The sequence below is a fragment of the Saimiri boliviensis genome, chromosome X (assembly GCF_048565385.1).
Source record: "Saimiri boliviensis isolate mSaiBol1 chromosome X, mSaiBol1.pri, whole genome shotgun sequence".
Taxonomy (NCBI): Eukaryota; Metazoa; Chordata; class Mammalia; order Primates; family Cebidae; genus Saimiri; species Saimiri boliviensis.
Window position 1 is genome coordinate 69,660,853 of NC_133470.1, and position 14,788 is coordinate 69,675,640.

Sequence of the window (14,788 nt, forward strand, 5' to 3'; positions counted from 1 at the left end):
AAATGAACGTTTATACTTCATATTGCATTATATAACTCTGTTTGAAAATCTTAAGCAATTGTAAAATTATGATGCTGGGAGGGTCGTCAAGTAATTTTCCAGTCTCCCCGTTGTGTCAGCACATGATTGATGGCAAGTCATGTCAACTATTTCATTCTCCTGGAAAAAATGTTTTCCTTCTTTATAAGCTGAAACTCCCGTGCTCCTTGATAAACTCGCAATTTTTTTTTTCATTGGTGGCCTGAGTAACAGTTATTCATGTGTCTTCATAAAATCACCTTTCACTTACTTGAAATCTACTTTTTGTGGTATTTGACACAGTGCCAGTGAATTAAATATATTGGTCAAAAATATTGTAACCAAACAAAGTAGCACTAATCAGCTTTCAGAACAAATTGATAGGTTGGAGAATGTACTGTACTTTGCAAGTTGTTTAAAATATTTGAATAAGCAGTCATAGAAAATTTATACTTAATAACAATAACAATAATAATATGTTTTCCTCTTTGCTTTTATTGTCAGCAGAAAGCAAACCACTCTGCATGCTGAAATAAGCAACAAATTGTCAAAGTACACTTTTGCTTACATTTTACATATAATCAAATCAAATGTCTAGGAGAGTTAACTTGATACACATTAAGTGTATAAAATTAACTTTCCATATTATATTGTAATTTCAAGAGGCATACGGGCACTTTTGGTACATGGATAAATTGCCAGTCACAGGGATTTGGTGTACAGAAAATTTTGTCATCCAGCTAATCAATATAATATCCAATATAGTTTTTTAGTTCTTACCCTCCTCCTTCCCTCTACCCTCAAGTCGGGCCCGATGTATATTGTTTCCTTTTTTGTGTGTGTGTTCATGTGTACTCAATGTTTCCCTCACACTTATAGGTGAGAACATGTGGCATTTGCTTTTTTACTGCTGTGTTAATTCACTAAGGATGGTCTCCATCTGTATCCATATTGCTGCAAAGGATATGACCTTATTATTTGTTATGGCTGGATAGTATTCCATGGTGTATATGTGCCACATTTTTTTAGACAGTCCATCATTGATGGGCATTAAGGTTGATGCTGTCTCTTTGCTATTGTGAATAGTGCTGCAATTAACATATGCATGCATGTATTTTATAATAGAATGATTTGTATTCCTTTGGGTATATACCCAGTAATGGGATTGCTGGGTCAAATGGTATTTCTGCCTCTGGGTCTTTGAAGAATCACCACACTGCCGTCCCCAGTGGCTGCATTAATTTACACTCCCACCAACAGTGTAAAAGCCTTCCTTTTCCTCCACAATCTCTCCATCTTCTTCTTCTTCTTCTTTTTTTTTTTAACTTTTTTTTGTAATAGCCATTCTGACTGGTATAAGATGGTATCTCATTGTGGTTTTCATTTGCATTTCTCTAATGATTGGTAATATTGAGCTTTTTTTTTTCATATGATTGTTGGCTATGTGTATGTTTTCTTTTAAAAAGTGTCTGTTCTATGACTCTTTCCCATCTTTTAATAGGTTGTTTGGTTTTGCCTTTTTGGTTTGTTTAAGTTTCTTATAGACTTTGGATATTGGACCTTTGTCAAATGCACAGTTTGCAAATATTTTCTCCCATTTTTGTAAGTTGTCTGTTAACTCTGTTAATAGTTTCTTTTCCTATGCAAGATCTCTTTAGTTTAATTATTTCCCACTTGTCAATTTTTCTTTATTTGCAATTGTTTTTGGCATCTTCTTGATGAAGTCTTTCTCAGGATGGATGTCCAGAATGCTATTTCCTAGGTTTTCTTCTATTTTTTATAACAGTTTTAGGTCTTAGATTTAAGTCTTCAATCCATCTTTAGTTGATTTTTGAATATGGTGAAACAAAGTGGTCCAGTTTTAATCTTCTGTGTATGGGTAGCCAGTTATTCCAGCACAATTTATTGAATAAGGGCTCTTTCCCCATTGCTTATTATGGTCAGCTTTCTTGAAGACCAAATGATTTTAGATGTGTGTCTTTACCTCTGAGTTGTCCAAATTGTTACATTGGTCTATATGTCTGTTTTTGTATCAGTACCATGCTGTTTTAGTTACTGTAGCCTTGTAGTGTTGTTTATAGAAGTCAAGTAGTGTGATAGCTCTACCTTTGTTCTTTTTGCTTCAGATTTCTTTGGATACTTGAACTCTTTTTGATTCCAAATAAATTTTACTATATTTTTCTTTGTAATTCTGTACAGAATGTCATTGGTAGTTTAATAGAAACAGCATTGAATCTGTAAATTGCTTTGGGCAGTATGGCCATTTTGACAATATTGATTCTTCCTATTCATGAGCATGGAATGTTTTCTTCATTTTTTGTGTGTCATGGTTGACTTATTTCAGCAGTGTTTTATATTTCTCATTATAGACTTATTTTATCTTCCTGGTTAGCTGTATTCTTAGGTATTTTAATCTTATGGTTATTGGGAAGCAGATTGCAATCTTGATTTGACTCTCAGCTTAGATGTTATTCATATATAGAAATACTACTTTCTTTTTTTTTTTTTTTTTTTTCCTGAGACAGAGTTTCACTCTGTTGCCCATTCTGGAGTGCAGTGGCACAATCATGGCTCACTGCAACCTCTGCCTCCTAGATTCAAGTGATTCTCCTGCCTCAGACTCCTGAGTAGCTGGGACTACAGGTGTGTGTCACCATGCCTGGCTAATTTTTTGTATTTTCAGTAGAGACGAGGTGTCCTGTGTTAGCCAGGATGATCTCAATCTCCTGACCCCATGAGCTGCCCACCGCAACCTCTCAAAGTGCTGGGATTACAGGAATGAACCACTGTGCCTGGCCTAATTCTACTGATTTTTGTACATTGATTTTGTATCCCAAAACTTTGCTGAAACCGTTTATGAGATCTAGGAGCCTTTGGGAACAGATTATGTAGTTTTCTAGAGATTAATCATATTGTCTGAATAGAGATAGTTTGCCTTCTTCTATTTGTATTTGGATGCCTTTTAATTTGTTCTTGCCTGATTGCTCTGGCTAGAAACTACCCATATTATATTGAGTAGGTGTTGTGAGAGTTAGCATCTTTGGCTTTTTTCAGTTCTCTCAGGAAATTATTCCTTCTTTTGCCCATTCAGTATGATATTGCCAAGGGGTTTGTCATAGGCAGCTCTTACTAATTTGTAATATCTTTGATTTCTAGTTTGTGGAGAGTTTTTAGCATGAAAGAATGTTGAATTTCATCAAAAGCCTTTTCTGCCTCTGTTGAGATGATCATGTGGTTTGTTTTAGTTCTGTTTATGTGATGTTCTTATTGTGGAGCATGACAATTAGTTATGATAGGTAAACAGGGGACATAAAGAGTGCAATTTAATTTTACTCATATATAACAAGGCTGAATTATTTTCAAGATTTTTAAATGATTGCATGTTAATATGTTCTGAGTATTATAAATATTGTTCAAATATAAGATCATTGTTGGGGTATCTGTAATTAGTGTTTATATTAAACACTTTTATTGATATCAAGGTTTACTTAATTTTACCTGTTCATTATACTCAGACCCTCACTTATTAAAAAAAAGGGCATGTAGCTAAATTACTGATGGCTGGAGTTGACTACAATACCCTGACATCTGTCCATTGCATCATTCTTCTTCCTTCTTCAAAATTCTTCTTGAACATCAGGTGTTTCTGATTCACTACTATCTCTCCAGTCATCATGATGTTGATGGTCTCTAAGTAGTAGTACTTCGGTCCAAGATGGTGGCATTTAATTCCTAGGACTGACAGTACTTTAATCCTGCTGATAAGAGGGAATATCTGACCCATATCCAGCAAATTCCACAGTCAAGTTCCCTCTTCTTTCTATCTTTTAGACCAAAATGTTTTTTAGCGATAAGGTAGAATGGCTCCTTATTTATTCTTCCAAATATACTATTTATGAAATAAATTTAAAGTTATTAGCTCTTTGGTATTTTGTCTTTTGGAAACCACTATCTTAGACCATTAGAAATTAAAAGTTTATTCTCTCAAACTATGTAAAAAACAATGGAGGCAGGGAATGGTGACTCATGCTTGCAATCCCAGCACTTTTGGGAGGCCAAGGAGGGTGGATTACCTGAGGTCAGGAGTTCGAGACCACCCTGGCCAACACAGTGAAACACCATCCCCACTAAAAATGCAAAATTAACTGGGCATGGTGGTATATGTCTGTATTCCCAGCTACTTAGGAGGGTGAGGCAGGAGAATCACTTGAACCAGTAGGTGGAAGTTGCAGTGAGCCAAGATTGCACTGCTGCACTCCAGCCTGGACAACAAGAGTAAAACTGTCTCAAAAACAACAACAACAACAACAACAACAACAACAACAAAACAATTGTTTCTTTGTTCTGTTTGCATTTCTCCTTTAACATCTCTTTCCTGAAGGTAAGTGGGATAAAGGAGTATGAGTTTTAAAAAATTATATGAAGAAAAAAAGAAAAGTAAATGCATAACTAGTATTTCAAATTCATATTCAGACTTACTTCACCTCTAATTTGTTGTTTTGTCCTCCACCAAGGAAAATGGTTTAATTTACATCTTCTGAAATAAACTGTAAATTATACCATACTTTTCCTAATTTCAAATTTCTCCATAAAAATGTGAAGATTTTCATTTTTTTGTTTACCTTCTGGCACAGTAATTTAATAGGTGCTCAAAACATGTTTATACTCTTTTTAAAAATGTAGGTATAAGTTCAGAATTCCACCATGATTGTTAATTGAACTCTTAATTTTATTATTTCATTAATTCATTCAATATTGAAAGGATAGTTATTTAAAGGTTTTTCATTGCCAGACACTTCTAGATTCTAGTGATAAAAACATGAAAATATAAATGTCCTACTACTTTGTCCTGTAAGACATCACAGTCTAATAAAGAAGACAGTCAAGCAAACAGAAAATAGTATCAAGAAGTATAGGTGGTATATATGAAGAGTCATCAAGAGATATTTAAAAAGTGTGGTAAGCTTGGTTCACTAATGTATCCCCAGCATACAGCATAGTGTCTGCCATACAGAAGATATTCATCATTAAAAAGAGTATTGATTTTTCATATATAAGTATTACAAAAGAGCAACATGTTTCACTATGAAGGCAGTTAGGCTTGTAGTTTGTCACAAATAAGCTGTTACCAGTTACTGACAAACTGTCAATATTTATAAAAGATTGCCCTTTTATAAAATTTAAGTGTTTATCCTTATGGTAATATTTCCACTCTCTTTTATTCCAAAGTATTTAGATTGGCTGTTTAGTGCAGAATAAAATTTGTTGAAATGAGAATCACTCTGAATACTGTTTCTAATTCTTACTAAAAATGTGACTTTGGGGAGTTTACTTACTCTCTCTGAGCCTTGACTATGTTACCTGTAAAACAGTGCTAATGGTAGTACCACTTCATAGAAGTGTTGTGATGCTTAATATACTGAAAATATTTGTAACAGTCCTGGCACATAGTAAGTGTTATATAAGCATTAGCTATTCTTATTATGATATAGGTTTTTGTCTACAAGTAACGATGAAATAGGCAAGAGTCTAAGAAAACTTGTTGGTAGTTGCATGTTATCCTGGGTGCACAGAAATGGTTATGGTACAAGGACTATGTCATTTGGTTCTAAAGAAAAACAGTCAAAAGCAACTGTGAGAGAGTAAGTGCAGGATATCTGAAAGCCTGTAAAAGCAGCATCTTCTCACTTCACATAATCAATATGTGACACACATAAATTACACAGAATAATTTATTTATTTTATAATAGCTTATTTTTTAGGCCTAGCATCTGTTGGTCATTAGGCTTGCTGACTGATTTCTTGTATCTTGACCTGAAATCCTTTCTTTTATTCTGAATTAAGATTATCTGTCTTAACCTCTGAGCTAAAATAATTGATCCCTTAGAAAATAGTTAAAGTGTAAATTAATTCAACCCTTTAAGACAGTGTGGCAATTCCTCAAGGACCTAGAAATAGAAATACCATTTGACCCAGCAATCCCATTACTGGGTATATAGCCAAAGAATTATAAATCATTCTATTATAAGGACACATGCACATGAATGTTCATTGTGGCACTGTTTACAATAGCAAAGACTTGGAACCAACCCAAATACCCCTCTATGATAGACAGGACAGGGAAAATGTGGCACATATACACCATGGAATACTATGCAGACATAAAAAATGATGAGTTCATGTCCTTTGTAGGGACATGGGTGAACCTGGAAATCATCATTCTCAGCAAACTGACACAAGAACAGAAAATCAAACACTGCATATTCTCACTCATAGGCGGGTGTTGAACAATGAGAATACATGGGCACAGGAAGGGGAGTATCACACACTGGGGTCTGTTGGGGGTGAATAGGGGAGGGACAGTAGGGGGTGGGGAGGTAGGGGAGGAATAACATGGGGAGGAATGCCAGATATAGGTGATGGGGTGGAAGGCAGCAACCCACACTGCCATGTGTGTACTTATGTGACAATCTTACATGTTCTTCACATGTACCCCAAAACCTAAAATGCAATAAAAAAACAAATACTTAAAAAGAAGTTTTTTTTCCCCTCTTTTCTAGAAATGTTATTCTGTAATCTCAAATCAGTGCCTTTTCTTTATCTAGTAAGTGATTCTCAAACTTCAGGATTCTGATAGAATATGTCAAACATCTGACATTTCCTGTTACTCTCTATGGCTTTTGCTGCTCTGAGCCACATCAGGAATGTACATTACTACATTTGAGGTGTCTCTTCTCCTTTTATCTAGATTTAACTAGTCCAGAAACTAAGAGGAAACACAAAGATAGAATAAAAGAGAATGGCTGTCTGCAGATCACTACCTAGTAATTTCTTTTCACTGTAGTACATCTCAAGACTGTCTGGTTATGTCTTATTGGTATTTTTCTTTGCAGTATAAATGAGCAAATTTCTTGGCACCTGCTGAAGGGTTATGTTAATTTGTGCAGCTGCTACATTTGAATTTTCAGGATCCCATAGTTTTATTTCCTGAAATTTAACTGGTGGTGGTAATGGGACGATGTTCATAAGAAATAACATTAGATGTTTTATATTTACTATTTATGTAAATTTTACATAAGGAAATAAATTTGGATTTTTGCATAATTTAGAATATTTTGCAGAGAGACCAGATTTTCAAAATAAATATTATTCTAAATTAAGCAAAAATCCAAATTAGGAATTCTTTTTTGGCTTATGTATTTTACAAGCTTGCAAAACATGTTAAAAAAAAGAGGTAATCAAATAATATATGATTTTTCTTCATATATATCTTTATGTACAACATCCTTACTTAGATACTTATGTCACTTATAAAAATCCACTTCAGGCATTTGCACATATGCAAACACATAAGCTCTTCACGTTAAAATAATAGCTCTGGGGAAGTGTCAAGATGCTGACTAAAAGCAGCTAGTGTAGTCTGCTGTCACAGAGGAAACAAACGGCCAGTAAACACCACCTCTTCAACTGGATTATGCAGGAGGACACATTGGGATTCATTAAGGAAGCAACATGACACACGGAGATCAGAGGGGAGTGAGTCAGGGCAGCTGCCCACCTAGGATTGGCACATACTCTAAGGAAAATTCCCACCATGGAAAAGGGTGACTGAGCAAGAACCCCTAGGAACCACACACTTCCTCCATGGACCTTTGAATCCCGGGTGCAAAAGATCCTCCTGCCTCTGTCTCTGGGGTCTCCAAATGAAAATGGAGAGCAGTGTGGATTCTGGACAGAGACATTACTCAGGCCCACATGGAACCCCAAAAATCTTGCATCCTTGAGCATCCCAGGTGCCATAGCCCCACCAACAGGGGAGGATAGGTTTTCTCAAATGCCCCCAAAAGAGGGGCCAAATCAATTGTGTTGAGGAGCAGACAGACTCAAGGTCTTGCCTTTGCTACACTTCACCAAGCACAGCCCATTGGCCTGGAACCCAAGCATAGCCACCCCCTCACCCCATCCCCAATGGAGCACTTGGGCCAGTTGCAGTTCTGCATTTCTCTGAGAAAGAGCTCCCAGAGATAACTGACATTGCCAATAGATAACTAAGCTATTGCCATTGCTCCAGTCTACTGCTGACAGGCTAGGGAAGTAATGAAGAGAGCAAGAATTATTATTGTAGGCCACTTTCAGCACACCATAGCTGCCATATGGAAAAGCAGCCATACTGTTTTCCACACAAGAAACAAAGCTGCATGTGTGCCCAACTTGGGCCCACACTGCAGCTGCCTCACCTTGGCTGAACATTTTCCTTGGCGGGAGCTCTGTGTCACTCTACAATAAAGTTCTAGGGGCAACTGACCCTGGAAGTTCCATCCCTGGGAACTGATCCTTCCACTATTACTACTACCTTTCTTTCCTTGAGTTGGAGAGGAACAAAGACCTTGATCATTTTCTTTGCCCCTCCAGCACACTGCAGCTGCCATATGGAGAAGGGGTCAGTGTCCCTTCTCTGTGAGCCACTGATGCCCTGCCTTACACCAGGTGGTATGCCCAACTTGGGCCTATAGCAGAGCATCTCCACTATTTGCTGAATATTATCATTGGCAGTCGATTATTTCTCTTTTAAGAGGAGTTCTCAGAAGCTGCTGGCAACCACTCTACCACTGCCAACATGCTGGGAATGCCACAAAGAGCTTGAGGGCTTTACTTGTACCCCCACCATGCCACAGCCACCCTATGGAGAAGAGACCAAACTGTCTTTCTCATAAGTCCACTGCCACTTTCTCATAAGTCCATGTTCTTCACCAGGCAGGGTTGAAAGGCTTGGGCCCACAACACAGCTGCTCCTGTATAATCATTCTGATTGGCAGCAACTCAGCATTTCTCTGGTGTGGAACCCCCCAGAGACAAGTGAAAGACCCTTTTACATTACCACTGCCAAGAATCCCACCTCCACTGTCCCAAAGCTGGGGAGGGGACAAAACGTCCAGCTCTGTGGTGCATAGTCTGGTAGTGTCAAGCCAAGATAAGTGGCCAGAACTTGAGAGGGAGTGGAACCCACAGTCCTAGAGCATTTTCATGCAAAATCAAATGTGCTAAGGTACACTTCTTTGAATCCAAGAACAATTCAGCCACAATTAAAGACCATCTCCGAAATCCTTGGCTCTCTAAAAACATTCGCAAATGAAGCCAATCGAATATACTCAAATTACAGCACAGGTAAAGAAACAACAAGCAGAGATGAAAAGAAAAGTGTCTTTATACTTGCAAATGTTTACGCTAGTTCCCAACAATTGTTCTGACTCAGATTGAAATAGCTTAAATGACTGTTATACATTTCAAAATCTGAATGGTAATGAAGATCATAAAGGTTCAGGATAAAGTTAAAATACAATCCAAGGAATCTATGGAATCTAGTAAAACAATTTAATAGATGAAAGACTAGCCATTTTAAGAAAGAACTAAACTGATTTGATAGAGCTGAAAAACTATCAAAATTTCAGAGAAGAATAGACCAACCTGAGAAAAGAATTTCAGAGCTCCAAGCCCAGTTCTTTGAATGAACCCAGTCAGACAAAAATAAAGAGAAAAAAATTAAAAAAATTAAGAAAATCTCTGAGAAATATGGGATTAGGTAAGGAGACAAAACATATAATTCATTGTTATCTCTGAAAGAGAAAGAGAGAGAGCAAGATACTAAGAGAACATATTTGAGAATTTTTTGTACACAAAATTTTTCCCAACTTTGCTGGACAGGTTGACATTCAAATTTGGGAAATTTGAAGAAGCTTGGCAAGATAGTATACAAGACAACTATCCCCAAGACACATAGTAATTAGATTTTACAAGGTCAATGTGAGAGAATGAAATATTAAAGACAACTGGAGGGAAGTGAAAGGTTAACTACAAAAGGAACCCCATCAAGCTGACAGCAGACTTTTCAGCAGAAATTTTACAAGCCAGAAGAGATCAGGAACCTATGGTCAGCATTCTAAGAAGAACAATTTTCAACCAAGGATTTTATGTTCAGTCAAGCTATGATTCATAATCAATGGAGAAACAAATGAAAATCATTACCACCTGATATTTCTTACTAGAGGTTCTTCAGGGAGTTCTAAGGGAAAACCCATTACTGGCCAACACAGAAGTTCACATAAGTACATAGACCATTGACACTATAAAACAACTATACAATCAAGTCTACATAACAACCAGCTAAAACATAACAAAATTAAATTTGCAAATACTCATATTAACCTTGAATTTAAATAGGCTAAATGCCCCATTTATAAGGAACAAAGTCACACGTTCAAGAAAGAAGCAAGACTCAACTGTATGCTTTCTTCCAAAGATATGTCTCTCATGCAAGGACACCCCTAGTCTCTAAGTAAAGGGCAAGAGAAAGATCTATCAAGTAAACAGAAAACAAAAATGGGTAGATTTGCTATTATTATTTCAGACAAAACAGCATTTAAACCAACAATCAAAAAGGAAAAATAATAGCATTACATCATGGTAGATAATGCAATTCAACAAGAAGATTTAATTATTTCAAATAAATATGCAAACAACACTAGAAAACTGAGATTTATGAAACAAGTTCATAGAGACTTGCAAAGAAAATTAGAAAACTACACAATAATAGTGGGAGACTTCATTATCCCTCTGACCCCTAGAGACATTACCCTTCATTTTGCCTCTATGATCTAATACAGATCATGGAGACAAAAAACTAACAAATATATTCAGGCTTGTAAATCTGATAAACTGTTTCAGCACAGTTTCAGGATACAAAATCTATTTTGAAAAATCTGTAGCATTTCTACACACCAATAGCATCTAATCTGAGAGTCAAATTAAGAATGCAATCCTGCTCACAATAGCCACGAAAAGAATGAAATTCCTCACTACAGAGGTCAAAGTTCTCTACAAGAATTATAGAACACTGATAAAAAAATCAGAGATGGCACAAATAAATGAAAAAACATTCCATGCTCATGAATAGGAATAGCTAATATTGTTAAAATGGCCATACTGCCCAAAGCAATTTACAGATTCAATGCTATCCCTATCAAATTAACAATGACATTTGTCACATAATTATAAAAATGTATTGTCAAATCCATATGGAGCCAATAAAAGACCCAAATAGCCAACGAAATCGATGTGACTTAAAATAATGTTACAAGGCTACACTAACCAAAACAGCATGGTACTAGTACAGAAACAGACATTCACACCAATGCAAGAGTTTAGGAAACTGAGAAATAAAGCCACACACCTAAAATAATCTGATCCTCAAGAAAGCTGACAATAATAAACCATGAGCAAAAAGCCCCTATTCAATAAATTGTGCTGGGATAACTGGCTGGCAGAAGATTGAAACTGGAGCCCCTCCTTTCACTGTATACAAAAATAAATGCAAGACTGATCAAATGCCAATGTAAAACCTAAACCTACAAAAACTCTACAGGCCAAACTAGGAACTACCACTCTGGAAATCAGCTCTGGCAAACATTTCATGAGAAAGATCCCGAAAACAATTTCAACTGGCTCAAGCCTGTAATCCCAGCACTTTGGGAGGCCGAGGCAGGTGGATCACGAGGTCAAGAGATCGAGACCATACTGGTTAACATGGTGAAACCCCGTCTCTACTAAAAATACAAAAAAATTAGCTGGGCATGGTGGCGTGTGCCTGTAATCCCAACTACTCAGGAGGCTGAGGCAGGAGAATTGCCTGAACCCAGGAGGCGGAGGTTGCAGTGAGCCGATTGCACCATTGCACTCCAGCCTGGGCAACAAGAGCGAAACTCCGTCTCAAAAAAAAAAAAAAAAATTAACAAGTGAGACAAAATTAAAGAGAATCTGCATAGCAAAAGAAACTAGAGTTGCCGAAGATGGCGGGGCGAAGTCTTGGACCCTCGAGAAGCAGCGTTCCACGAAGTCCGCTCCCGCCACCCGTTCAGCAACCCTCTGCACCTGAACCGGACCTCCTCGCTTTGGAGGAAGAAAAAAAGCGTTTAAATGCAGAATTGCAGGCAAAAACAGCTGACGTGGTTCGACAAGCTAAGGAAATAATTAGATCGGCAAGAACTACGATCTAGGCCTCTTTCAACACAAATGAAATCATGTGATGACAAAGACGATTATAGTTTAAGAGGTCCATTACCATCTGAAGGGACAGTTGATCTTCATTCAGAAACTAAGTCAAAGACCAAAAACATTGATCCTGTAAACAAGGTTCAAAACAAATTACACTCTGCAAATAAAGGAAGGAAAACAAATTCAAGTGTTAAATTGAAATATTCTGATGTACAGACTGCCAACGATGTTGCCATTCCAGAGGATTTTTCAGACTTTTCCCTTGCAGAAACATTTAGCAAAATTGAAGGGCAACTGGAGGAAGAAGGCTTACCTGAATATATAGATGATATTTTTTCTGGTGCTAGTAACGACATTGGAGCAGAAGCACAGCTCAGATTTCTAAAGGCCAAACTCCATGTTATGCAGGAAGAATTGGATAATGTTGCATGCGAATGCAATAAAAAGGAGGATGAAATTCAGAATTTAAAGTTACAAGTAAGAAATTTTGAAGATGATTTTATGAAACAGCGGCGAACAATTCATATGCAACAGTCTCAAGTCGAAAAATATAAGGCTCTTTTCGAAGAAGCAAACAAAAAGTGTGATGGATTACAGCAACAGTTGTCTTCAGTAGAAAGGGAATTAGAAGATAAAAGAAGATTGCAAAAACAGGCTGCAAGTAGTCAAAGTGCCACAGAGGTTCACTTGAATAGAGCTCTAGAAGAAGCAGAAAAGTATAAACTGGAGTTAAATAAATTAAGGCAAAATAACAAGGACATAACAAATGAAGACCACAAAAAAATTGAAGTGTTAACATCAGAAAACAAGAAGCTAGAAAAACAAAAAGGAGAATTAATCATAGGGTTCAAGAAACAGTTAAAATTAATTGATGTTTTAAAAAGGCAGAAGATGCATTTTGAAGCTGCCAAGATGCTGTCTTTCACTGAGGAGGAATTTATGAAAGCACTTGAATGGAATGGGGAAATAAATAAGTGATCTATTTCAGTGAGTCTCTATAACAGTATGTGATGGATACCCATTTTCCTTACTGTAATGGTTTGAATTATTTTTATTCTTTGTAAGAAATGAAGTTCTGGGATTATGAAATTGAAATAACTTCAAAGAATTCCCTGTTTAGATTTGAGAGATACAAAACTGATGCATTATTCTGATATGTATTTATAAGAAAATTTTTTTAAAACAAAGCAACAAAAATTTAACTTCTGATTCACTATCTTATGACCTTTTATCTTATGTTCTTTTGAGTTTGTTTTCTAAGTTCTTACCTAATGTGACAATTAGATAATAAAATTCTTCATTCTTTTCAAAAAAAAAAAAAAAGAAACTATAGACAGATAGACTATAAACAAACAACCTACATAAAGGGATAAAATATTGCAAACTATGCATTTGACTAAGGGCTAATGTCCATATTCTGTAAGAAATTTAAACAAGTCAATAAGCAAAGCTAAACAACCTAACTAATAAGTGGACTAAGAACATGAAGAGAACATTATAAAAAGAAGCCAATAAGTATATGAAAAAAATATCAGTATCAGTTATCATTAGGAAAATGCAAACAAAACCACAATGAGATCTGATTTGGCAGCAGTCAGAATGGCTACTTCTAGGGTCAAAAACCAACAGATAATGGCTAGGTTGGGAAGAAAAGAAAATAGTTATGTTCTGCTAGTGGGAATGTAAATTAGATCAGCCACTGTAGAAAGCAGTCTGGCAATTTCTCAAAGAACTTAAAATACAGAACTTTAAAAAGCCTAAGCAATTTCATTATTGAGTCTATACCCAGAGGAATATAAATAGTTCTACCATGAAGACACATGCATGCCTATCTTCATGGCAGCACCATTCACAAGAGCATAGTCATGTAATAAATCTAGATGCCAATGAATAGTGGAATGGATAAAGAAACTGTGGTACGTATTCACCTTGGAGTACTACCTCACCATAATAAAAAATGAAATTATGCACTTTGCAACAATAAGGATGGATCTAGGGACTATTATCCTAAGCAAATTAATGCAGAAACATAAAATAAAATGTCACATGCTCTCACATATAAGTGTAAGCTAAACATTGAGCACAAATGGACAGAAAGAAGGGAGCAATAGACACTAGAGCCTACTTGTGGGTGGAAGTTGGGTGAATGGTGAGGAATCAAAAACTACCTACCAGGTACTCCACTGATCACCTGGGTGACCAAAAACCTGATGACACACAATTTACCAATCAATGTATCAATCCTGCACTTGTACTCATGAATGTAATATAAAAGTTTGAGGATGATGGGGCACAAGAGCAGAAAATCAAACACTGCATGTTCTCACTCATAGGCGGGTGTTGAACAATGAGAACACATGGACACAGGGAGGGGAGCACTACACACTGGGGACTGTCGAAGGGAAATAGGGGAGGCACAGTGGGGGATGAGAAGTTGGGGAGAGATAGCATGGGGAGAATTGCCAGATATAGGTGAAGGGGAGGAAGGCAGCAAATCACACTGCCATGTGTGATTTGTTACTATGCAACAATCTTGCATGTTCTTCACATGTACCCTAAAACCTAAAAGGTAATAATAAATAAATAAATAAAGTTTGAAAGAAAAAAATAAAACAACTGTTTTAGAGCTAGTAGATTTTTACTCATAGAAAATGTGTTCAATTATAACTTAAAACAGAACTGCCATTTGACCCAGCAATTCTCGTACTGGCTATATAACCAA

At 36.5% G+C, this 14,788-nt stretch overlaps 1 pseudogene across 1 annotated transcript; it reads left to right on the forward strand.

Annotated features, from left to right (window-relative positions):
• The first annotated feature begins 11,856 nt into the window (after positions 1–11,856).
• Positions 11,857–13,338, forward strand: LOC101035304 (testis-expressed protein 9 pseudogene; annotated as a pseudogene). The gene has a single exon (XR_012515593.1). The product of XR_012515593.1 is annotated as a testis-expressed protein 9 pseudogene (transcript).
• Positions 13,339–14,788: the final 1,450 nt, after the last annotated feature.